The sequence below is a fragment of the Coffea arabica genome, chromosome 7e (assembly GCF_036785885.1).
Source record: "Coffea arabica cultivar ET-39 chromosome 7e, Coffea Arabica ET-39 HiFi, whole genome shotgun sequence".
NCBI lineage: Eukaryota > Viridiplantae > Streptophyta > Magnoliopsida > Gentianales > Rubiaceae > Coffea > Coffea arabica.
Window position 1 is genome coordinate 45,521,392 of NC_092323.1, and position 12,412 is coordinate 45,533,803.

Sequence of the window (12,412 nt, forward strand, 5' to 3'; positions counted from 1 at the left end):
TATGGAACTTCATGTGGTTTGTTCGGGTGTTAGTAAGTATGCTTAACCTGGATTAAGATATAAATTGTGGTATTCTCGTAGATTAGGGATGGAGGCCTAGAAGAGAAATAACTTTTCGTTAGTTGCTTTTGTGCTTTTAATCTAATGCGTTCATAGTACTTTTGGATGACCCCGCTACCTTCATGGATCTCTTTTGGTTGTATCTATCTGACTGCTACTGTGTGACTGGTTCGGTACAGTTGTGTGTATATATGCTTTTGATCTGTGTGTACCTCTTGTTACTTACTTATGCCCATAATTATCTTTAATATTATCTTTGTACCTCGACCTTAGATTGACTTAGATCAATGGAGGGCACTCGTAGTGGACGAGGCCATGGGCGTGGAATTAGGCAACCCACGTTTGAGAGGGGCATTGGGGAAATCTCGTTTGGACCAAACCCTGAACCTAGGGTTGAGCCCAACGTCCAAATAGCCGCTGCCATGCTGCAAATGACTGATTTGCTAACCCAAGTGGTGTACCAACGGGGTCACAACCCTAACCCCAACCCTGGGAACCCTGGTAATCACGTGGAGAGTGAGGACCGGGCCCTCGAGAGGTTCCAGAAGTTTGCCCCACCAAAGTTTATTGGGGAACCCGATCCAAATGTAGCCGAAAGGTGGCTAGAGAAAATGGTGGATATCTTTGCTGCCCTGCACTACACGGAGGAACGGCAGGTGACTTTTGCTGTTTTCCAACTGGAAGGGGCGGTCCGTTCCTGGTGGAACGTAATACGACAAAAGTAGGACCGAGAGCAAACGTCCAGGACTTGGGTGAACTTTATGCGGGAGTTCAATGCTAAATTCTTTCCTCCCCTAGTTCAGGAACGAAAGGAGGATGAATTTATCCGACTTCGTCATGGGACCCAGACAGTGGCCGAGTACGAGAGCCAATTCACTCAGCTGTCCAAATTCGCGCCCGAACTCATCGTGACCGAGCAACGAAGAATACGGCAATTCGTCCAGGGTCTGAACGTGGAGATCTAGAAAGATTTAGCCGTAGCCCAAATTAACGCCTTCAGAGATGCCGTAGAGAAGGCGCAACGAGTAGAGAATGCTAGGCTGCAGGTGAAAAAGTTCCAAACCAAGAAAAGGGACTTTCCTGGGAGTAGCTCTGAGCAAGCCGGTACAAGCACACCTCTTAAAATTGGAAAGGGAAATGGGGGAGTACGACAATCGAGGGTGTCGCGTGATGTCTCTCAGGGGGAAACCGGTCTCTGCTACTCGGGGTCCCTGTGGATATTGCGGAGGGCCAAATCATACGGAGGCAAATTGTTGAAAGAAAGAGGGAAAATGTCTGCGCTGCGGAAGTGCCGATCATCGGATTGCTGACTGCCCAATTTGATTGCGAAAAGGGAAAGGGACCCTGCAACCAACTAAGACTAACCCTGGACAGTCGGAAAAAGAAGGGACTGGATTGAAGGTACCGGCTCGGGTATATTCTTTAGAGCACCATCAGGTCCCTAACTTGTCTGAGAACGTAGAAGGTATGATCCGTTGGGTACCTTAGATTTTGATAGATTCCGTTGATAAGAAAATTTCGAGGACGAAATTTCTTTAAGGGGGAGAGAGTGTGAGGACCCGTAATTTTCTCAATTTCTAGGTTTTATGTTCTTTTAATTGCACGTTTTTCCATATTTTCTTTATTCGGAAAATTTTAGAAATAATTTGTATGAGTAAATATGATTTTTAAATCAATTTTCTAGTATAAATTAGTTTATAAGGTTTTAAGAGTGTATACCGGATGTGGGACCTACTAGTGCGGTAAGTTCGATAAAATTCGGTCAATTAGGTTAAGTTGTGTATACCGGGTTTAGTGTAGCAGGTGTTAAGAGATAATTAGAAGTTACCTAGATGGATTATCATTGGATATACAAAAGGATAGAGTTGCATTTAATAAGGGTGACAAGTGTCACCATTCAATTCACCCTTGGACTTTGACCTTGTTTACTTTACCTTTCTTAAAGACTAAAATTGTCCAAAAATCATCACCATACTCCAACCCCTTGGCCGAGAGCTCTTGGAGAGAAAAGAAAAAGAAAACCCCCAACTAGTTTAAGCTATTTCTTACTCAAATCTTGTGATCCAACCGTAGAGTCTCAAATTCACTCCGTAGAAATCCTTTATTAGGTGGTAGTGACTAAGTTGGTGGAGTGGTTTGGAAAGAGGAGGTGCTAAGTTGCTTGTTTTCTTGAGATTACAAGGTGAGTTGTTAAAAACCTTTCCTTTTAGCTTTGATAATGTTCAATTGGTGGCTTTAGTGGCTTAATATGATGACATATGGTGTGATTATGGTTTGTTCATGGTTGGAAGTGAAGTTATGATGGAATTTTGATTTATTATTGTTATTTTTCTGCTTTGTATGATAATCATGGTTTGGTCATGGATTGAGGGCTTATTATAGTGTAATCTGGAGCTAATATATGTTGGATATGATTGGTTGCGGAAAATTTCTGGTTTAGTGCGGAAATTCCAGTTTAAGGTTTTAATTTTCCCTATTCTGTCTGGTTTTATTTGAGCATGTTAGAGACCGAATCAGGCTTAGGTTAAAACATGAAAGTTGTAGGACATGATGTTTATAGCTGCCTGTAAAATTTCAGCCCAATCTGACCTCTGTAGCTGTGAAAAAACAGAATTACCCCTGCTGCCCTGTTTCTGTCAAAAATGATAATCAGCCTCTGCAAGTGGTTAGTTTGACAAGGAATAGTACTGAATTGATTGTCGATGTCTTCTGAAGAATTATAGCCTTGTATCTTAGCTTTCAAATGGTTTTGGAATTACCTGAATCGGAGTTGTGTGTGCTGAGATATACTTGAATGAATTAGGACTGCTCGTTGAATTTCACAGTGAGCTTCGAACTGGAAAATCTGGGATTGTTTTGGTAAATTTGACCTAGTTAGGGTGAGAACTGGACTGAGTGGTCTTCATCAAAGTTGTAGGCCTTTGTCTTAGCTTCGAAATGGTATAAATTCCTCCCCAATCCGATAAGTGTAGCTTCGGTTGTGGCCGATACGCTAAGTAGCGGTGAATCTGCCTTTTTGATTTCCTAGCTTAAAGCTCATTTTCCGGTCATTTTCGTAACTAGATCTTGTACTTGAATGACTTTGAGCCTATTGAACGGCTATTGTGATGAATTTATATTGTGTATGACTTTGGGATTGATTGAGGAAAATAATGAAGCTATAAGTGGCTGGAAAATAGGTAAATATAGAGGGCATGCTGCCCAAAATTTTAGGGCTACGTGATTCCTTCAATTGAGTTGATCTTAATAAAAATGAAGGGTTTTGAGGGTTGTTTGTAACCCTAGGGCCAACTGTTATCTTTTTACTCAAAAGTCATATTTTTAATTCTTCTGAACTAGTACTTAACCTGGAAAGGCGTGCGACAAGTAGTCGACCCTTTTTTATGCATTCCATTTACTGGGTTTGCGGATGTGCGAACTATAATTGTTTTATCTTGGTTATTTTAGGATTTCTTGGCGATTAAAGCCACTTCGGGTAAAACTTTTGAACTATCTGTACTGGAACCGGTGAGTGTACCACTCCCCTCATTTGTTGCTTAACTTGATTTCTGTACTTGCAATCTGATAATGACTGTACTATCTGTTTATTCTGTTTGATACGAGAGTGTACTTTATCACACTCATTCTCTTGTCTGCTCGTATGTCAATTTATTGTGCGAATTTGAATCTGTTATCTGTATCTGTATCTATTCTGACGTCGTTTGGAAGCTTGTATCCAACGACCTTTCTGTGACCTCTGAGCTCAAATCCTGTGGCTAAGTTATTCTAGTCGAGCCGGCAAGGGCCTGGTCGATTAGATAACGAACCACGGTAGTCTGTTTTGGAATCTTTGAGTATTGAGACTCTTGATTCTGGTATACTCGAGTATTACCACTTCTGTTACTGTTGAGGTGTTCGGGCCCGGTAGGGGAAAGTTTGGTGGACGGAATTTGGTGTAAAGTGGGGTCTACGGACATGGTTGTTCTTTATACGTTGACGGAGAGTCAATGGGTTTGGATCAAGTACTGCAACAGGGATTTTGGGCTCTTGAGAGCCACCTGTATCCTTTTATTTAGGATGTTTGTTCAATTCCGTATTGGATATGCCTATGTGATTAATTGAATATGAAGTTCTATGAGTCTAACATGTTATTATATTGGTACCTCATTGAGCGTAAGCCCACCTCGTTTCTATTAACTTTGTTTTCCTTACAGGGAACCACACTTTGAACCGTGATTTTGGGAAAAGGTCGAGCTAGTATATATGATAATTTGTTAAGCTCTTTCGCGACCGAAACCCTAATTGTATTTTGAGCAGTATGGATACTTTGACTTGTATTTTAGTTAATTTTTTCAAGACTCCGATGTAAATGAGTATTAACCTTGGTTGTTCAGTGTATTGATTTGAGATGTTGCTCTCCTATGGATTTGGTAAGTTATCCTCGAGCGTGGTGGTCTTCAATTGATCGTTTTCTTAAAGTTCGATCGCGCGAAAGATAGGGTTTGGGTGATTTGTTTTCGTAGTCCTGGCGAGAGTTGGGCAGGCGGTCCGCCGAACCCTTTGGTTCGCCTTAGGGTGAGGTGGGGCCGTCACAGATACAACCTAAATTGATAGTTGGAAAAGTTGTGCGAAAGCAGGGCAAGTTGATGAGCAAGTTGCAGAAAACAGAAGAGAATAGTGACCTCAGCAATACACAACTTTAGCTCGCGTATTGGAGGAAATCATTTTCACTTTAGTACCACTTCAATTGATATTTTCTTGATGATGGATGCTGAACTAGCTCTTATACCAAACATGAAAGTTGTAATCCTTTAAAGGCTTTAAGAATCATCCAATTTGGAGTTCTATGGACCGAGATATGACCAAATTACCCTTGACTGGTCAGAGCTGTATTTCAGCTTTCGACAACAGAGTTTCACTTCTGTATTTCGACTTTTTGACAATGAAAACAACTAAACTGGATTCCGATATTTTCATATCAAATATAGACCTATTTTTTAGATTCAAAATGGTTCAAGAATCACCTCAATTCAATAACTCAAGATATTGCCAAAATATCACAAAGTGTCAAAACTATAAAACTTGCTTTTCTTTATAACTTAATTGTATTTAATCTCTTGCACTTTATATTCTCTTTAAACCACTTCAAATCATCAATAATCCTCCAAATATGTTCTCAATTCACTCCCTTTGATGATTGAATCATTTAACATATAAAAACCTGAAGTTTTCACCACTAAAATCCATAGAAATGCAATTTTTACACTTTAAACCATAAAATATATATTTTCATTAGAAACTTAGTTAATTAGTTATAAAACTAAAGAAAATACGCAAAAACTAACAAATAAAGCACACTTAAAACACGTGAAATATACACTTATGAAATTCCCCCACCTGAATCATTGCCCTCAAGCAATAAGAAATATAAACTAACAATGATCCTATATTTTGAAATGAAATATATGTGCACCATTCAACTTTATTTCCTCAAGAACAAGATAAATAACTATTATGCAATCACTCAACTAATCTTAAGTACTCATAATATCAAGTAAAGAAGAGCCAATTATACCATGATTTTAATTAGTTCAACTCAATTTCTCATCTTTACCCAATTTTACAAGCCAGTAACTTATATGGTTAATAAAATGTTTCCTAAACTCATAATCATCTTCTTATTCAACTTAAAAACATATTTATTCATATATCATAGCTAAATATTATTCAAGTTGTGAAAGTGCCTTTTTACGATAGAATTGATATTTTTAGATGAAGACCACCGGTTACTCAACACTTCACATACTCAAGTTGCTTTGCATACTTTTAATTCTAGTATCGTTTTAAGCGAAAGTCGATATTTATAGATAAAGACTCCCGGTTACTAAGTACAAGAATTATTGGAGTAGAATAACTCTTATTCTTCTTTTTTTCTTTTTTTTTCTTCTTCTCTTTTCTCTTCTTTTTTAAAATAAAGATAATAAAATTCCTCAAAACAATAATTATGAGAAGAGTGTTACAGTTATTGACCAGATTTATCATTTAACTTATAAAATCAGGTAAAAAGAAGAAATTTCATCAAACATGCAAAATGTAGGTATAATTTTTTCCACTTTACTAAATATACTTTCCTACAAATGCACAAATTATAATCACATAATAATCATTTCCAAATCAATTGAGAAAAGAAGTTTTCAAATCATATATATTTATCTCAAAAGTAGAAGGAAATTGAACTACTAATGGTGTGGAACTTGTTGCCCTTTGGATAAAATTTGAAAACTTTTGGGGCAATTTTACAAATTTGGACAAGATTTTGAAAAAAATTTGATAGAATTTTTTCTTATAAATGGACTAAACTCCCTGCCAACAAACCCAAGTTTGAACAAATTAAAGCACAAAAAATATTCCCAATATCAAGTTCAAATCATTTCAATCACAACCAACATATATAATTTAAATTCTCCCTCCCACACTTAATATGCACATTGTTCTCAATGTGTAAAAAGGGAAATCAAGATAAAGAAAAGAATACTCCCCTATTATTGTGATTAAAATGTGTGAATATGAAACTTCACAATCCACTGTCCGTGTATCCTTAACGCTTCATGAGTTCCATTTGTAACCATTAGTGATATAAACCTAAAAATGGGAAATGAGAAACAAAGGCATTAATTAACATATAATGGCGATCCACAACTCCTATGCCTTTATCTTGGTGATGTACCTATAGAAAATTGAGAAGAAACTACTCAAGGTACAAGGAAATACATGAGGAAAAGAAGAAGAATAGAAGAAACAAGAAACCTGCATTTTCTTTTAAAAAGAACCTTAAAAAAGTGAGTCCATAAAATGCGGCCTTAAAGTCTCGTTTTAATGATTCACATTTTCTATTGTAATTTTGCTAAAACACAACTTCTGAATATATGACTAGAAATCACATTTTGAGACTCGCATTTTTTTCTTTGTTTTCACAAAATGGAATACGCTGCTCATGAATACACGACTTCAGGTCGTGTATTTCTGATCTCACGTTTTCAATTTCTGCAGTTTTTTCGTAGAAATTTTGCAACTTTCCAAAAATTTGACTTTTATCCCAAATGCTCAAAATGCATTCTAGATGATTCTTTTGTTTAATGCACGCACATGTAAAACAATCAAAACATGCATGTTACCCCTTTCTAGCGAATCAAAAACAACTTTTACTCAAATCAAGGGGTAGAGTTCTTTAATCAAATTTCGTCTTTTTCACCTCATTTGGTCACATTTGTTTCTATTTCCAATACCTACAAAAGAAAAACAACAAGATAACTCAAACACATAATTTAAACATAAGATCACATAAAATTAACATTAATAACAAAAATATTGGGTTGCCTCCCAACAAATGCTTTTGTTTATTGTCGTTGGCTCGACTATTTTACCTCATTTTTTAAGGAGGTTTTGTCAATGAATAATCCACCATTTTAGATTGTGGTGGATCATTAAAAAGAGGCTTAACAACAAAAGCCACGTTGTTCTAATGATGTGAGAAATGGAAGTGGCTTACCTATCTCAAGTGTTTCATAGATATTACCTTAAATATGTACCACATGAGAACTCACCAAAGGAACGTCCGCATGGTTTTCTTGGTGAATAATACCTTTAAACACTATACTTTCAACACATTTCTTAAGAGAGGTGAAAAATGAGTCGTTAAGACTCACCTCTTGAGGTTTAAAGTTAGTTTCAAAGGTACTATCATGTGAAATGAATATTTTCTCATTGAAACTGAAATTAGATTCATAATTTTGATCAAAATGCAATCCATTTTCACATACAACACTCCCTCCATTCATGCTAGAGTCATAGTACAAATCATCTACCAAAGTGAGAAGCTAATTCATCTAACCTGTCTTCAATCCTAGCAAAACGGTCGGAGATTACATTAGCTAGTTGCTCTATAGCTAACTCCCAAGATGATGTGGAATCATTAGTTAACCTTTCTATTGCTAATTTCTAAGATGATTTTGATTCATATTGGACACATTTGGGTTGATAATAATAAGAACATGAAGAACCACTATATGCACATTGATTATTCCAACCGTAAGCATAAGAATTATCCAAATTAGCACCATTTTGAACAAAAAAAGGAATGTAATGCCCTAATTCAACATAATTATCCACATTTTTTGCTTGCCTATATGTATGAGTAACATGATAACCTCCACGCAAGTTACAAATCATATGATTAGAATTAAAACATTGGCATTCCTCTTTTGCTCAAGCATGTTTGTAATAGTATCCAATTTAACTTTTAACATTGTAACATGAAGTTTAGCCTTTAAGCACCTTAAACTATCTTCCAATGACATGCCTTCAGTAATTTCATGGTTACCTCTAGCCATGGAGCTTTTCTTGTAATAACTATCCATTGTCGATCTTCCACTTCTCAAGTATTGTCTTCTCATATTTTCTACTCTCCTTGAATCTCTAAACATGCTTTCAAAGTAACTCAAAAATATGTTTAGTCAAGAAGAATAGGTGACTTTAAACATACAAAAAAGAGACATAAATAAAGACTAAAAAAACATTAAACATAACAAACAAGACACATGACCCAACAAAAATACCAAAAATAAGAAAAATTGTCTAAATCAATAAAGTTGCTCTTAGCACCGATATTGACAAGTCTTTCCCGGTAACGGTGCCAAAAACTTGACGAGCGCGAGGTGTACATATGATAATTAGTTCATCCACAGTCAAGTTTTACATTTATAAATCCTAAATACCCTACACGCGATTTTTCTGCAAATATACAGGTCATGAGCGAGTATAGGGTATTAAGGGTCGAACCCATAGGGAAGATTTTCAATTACAGGTGATTTTCGAACTTCTTTATTATCTAGACTGCCTTAAATGTAAAAGTAATAAAAAATAACACTAGAAAGCTCCTAGAGGTATGGAATTCCTTATTACTCTTGCAAATGAGACTACCGATTAAGTGAATGCTATTATCTTGACTAGTTATGGCGTAATTTTCTTATATATGTGAAATCTACTATCGTAGTGAATCAACTATACTTGTAATTAAGCCATATCTACTCTCGTGGTTATGAATTAACTACAAGCTCATTTCTTTTATGAAATTACATGAAACAAATCACTAAAGCCATAAAGGTGCTCCTCTACTCTCGTGAGTGAACTCCTTGGGTTTATCACTTCTTTGAACTAGTGCTAAATTCCAACTCTCATTGTAAACTTAACACCTTTAAATAATCACAATTAATGGCCGGTTAATCATGATTAGATAAGAAAAAGTGATAAATAACTTGTTCAAAATAATATCATCAAATAACTAAGTAAACATCATTAATAAGATATAGAAAGTTCATCCATAACTCTAGGCATAAACTTTAATTAAACATGATAAAAACACAAATCCAAACTTGTATTATAGATAAACATGAACTCAAATACTAAAGAGAAGTGATAGGAGAGAAGTCACCCTTGTCACATGAGTTCCAACTCTCCATCTTTGCTCCTCCAATCTTCATCCAAATCTAACTACAAATACAAAAAGGATAAATTATACTAACTACTCTGTACTATCCTAACTAATGAACTAAGGAAATTTTAGTGAAGATTACACTTTTGTGGAGTTTTTCTAGCCTTTCAAAGTTGTGAAAATGTCCTCCAAGACTGCTATTTATAGAAGAATTCAAGAGTCAAATGAGTTGTTTCTAGTTATCATTTTTAACTCTTGAAACTCCCATGAGTTGTTTTTCCAAGTTTTCATACTTTTCTTCGTTAGATACAGCCTAAGTTGATAGCTAGAAAAGTTGTGTGAAATCGGGGCAAGTTAATGTGCAAGTTACAAAAAATAGAAGAGAATATGCCACTTCAGCACCATTTCAACTGATATTTTCTTAATGATGGAGGCTGAACTAACTCGTGCAAAACATGAAAGTTGTAGTTCTTTGAGTTAACTCGAATGCCTCAAGAATCATCCAATTTTGAGCTCTGTAGACTGAGATATGACCAAATTACCTTTGACTGATCAGAGCTCTGTTTTAGCTTTCGACAACAGAGTTTCACTTCTGTATTTCGACTTTTTGACAACGAAACCAACTAAATTGGACTTCGATGTCTCATACCAAATGTTGATCTATCTCTTAGATTCAAAATGGTTTAAGAGTTAGCTCAATCCAATACTTGTAACTCAAGATATTTCCAAAATACTATGAGGTGTCAAAGCTGTAGAACTTGCTTTTCTTTAGAACTTAATTGCATTTCATCTCTTGCACTTTATATTGTGAGACCCCGAAATTTTACTTGTCTTTATAGCTCTTATTTAAATTTACTTGTCTTAGATTCTTGGTTGTTTTAATGGTTGAATTTGAGTCAAGGGAGTGAATTTTGTTAAGAAAAGTTTCATAATCTCAAGTTGCTAGAAAATCTAGAAATTTTCGCAGGAGTCTCTATGCAGCTTTGGAAAATTGGCTATAACTTCTATAGGAAAGTCGGAATTGAGTTCCGTTTATTGTGCTTGAAACTAAACTCATAGGGCTTCCTACAGTAGAAAATTTAGAGTTTGATTCAATATTTATAAATTCCAGAAAATTGGCAAAATTGACTGAAAATTCTGCCTTGCACAAGTAAATATAGGAATGTTGTAGTAGATTATGACTCAATTTGGACTAACTTATGAGCTGAATTTCTTTGAGGTGTCTTCTAAAGATTATTAGCATTTTAAGTCTAGTTTTTAACATGCCAAGTCGTATGAATGTTTGACATTTATAACTCAAGTTATAATTTTTCTAAAGGAAGGGCATAAGTTAGGGCTTTTTATGCATACTAGGGTTTTTGGTGTGTTTTTAATGCATTTTGGTAGTGTGATCACTTGGTGAGGTGTGTGTACTAAATTTGGTGGATAAGAACAAGTATTAGGTAAGAAAAAGTGTGTGATTAGAAGTGCTAATAATAAGTTAGTGAATCATAAGTGAAAACACTAGTACGCGTGAGTTAAGGAAAATAGGTTTGAACCGACGTGCACCATTTGCTACTGATTGAGTGCATCACTTGAACACTACTTTATCACCTTAATCGTTGTTATTAATTGAGCAAAATCAGCCCTAAATATCTTCTTATACTAGCCGAAATTTTGGACTAAAAAACAAGAGAGAAAAGAAAAAATTTGACCTCAAATCAAAGTGTGACACTTGTTGGAAATTTAGTAAATTTTGACTAAACAAATTTCCTACCTTCTTATCTTTCTTTTTGGCTCAATTTCATTCATTTTTGCTTCATATTGGCCGAAACTAAGAGAGGAAAAAAGAGAGAAAAACAACTTCAACTCCAACCTTGATTCTTCCTTGTTGAGTTGAAATCTCAAAAACTAAACCAATTAAACTTACCTTTTGGTGTTTGGAAAGCTTGGTGTGGTGGAATTTTTGGAAGAGAGTGGTTTGGTTTTCACTTGCAAGCAGCTTTTGGAAGGTATAAGGCTTGACTTTTCTTTTCTCTTGCTTAATCTTGTTAAATTTGGGATAGAAGCTTATATTCTTGGTTTGCTATGGTTACCTATTTAGTTTTGATGGAGTAGTGGTTTGTTTAGCTAGGGTTTGCATCTTTTCAGTTTTGATTAGTGTTGTTTAACTAGTAAATGATGTTATTGAGGTTGGAAATGGAACTTGTGAAGTGATTTTGGGTTTGAGTGTAACTTTGTTAGAGTAAGAGTTAAATTCCAGCATTGGTAGAGATTCTGTCCTGTTTTTGAAACCAATCGGACCTGCATATTCGTCCATCATAAAGGCCAAATCAGTTCTTACTCAAAACATGAAAGTTGTAGGGAATTGAGTCAACTATCTACCGGAAAAATTTTAACTCAATCGGAGTACTGTATCTTGTGAACTGACTAAAATACCCATGACTACCCAAATACTTTGTTTCACAGACAGCTTTCTGTTTTCTCTGAGATTTCAAATTTTGACCTTGAAAATGCAAGAAATGGGTATCGATGTCTTCATAAGAAATATATTTCTCTGTCTTAGCTTTGAAACGCCATGAAATTTACCCCAATCCAATAAGCGTAGTTTCAGTTGTGGCCAAAATGCTGAAAGATGACAAACTTGTTACTTAGACATTCTTCTTTAATACTAGTTTCTAGTTTTGGTCTTGATGATTGCATTGCTAGAATTGACTTGTATTTGGATGATATTGAGCCTAATTGAAGAGCTATTGTGTTAAGATTGCTTATATGTTGAATTTGGGCTGAGTTGAGGAAAATAATGAAGCCATAAATGGCTGAAAAATAGCTAAACACAAAAGGTGTGCTGCCCAAATTTTCACTCGAGCGTTAGGCGTATGTACTCGCGATTTGATCGACGAC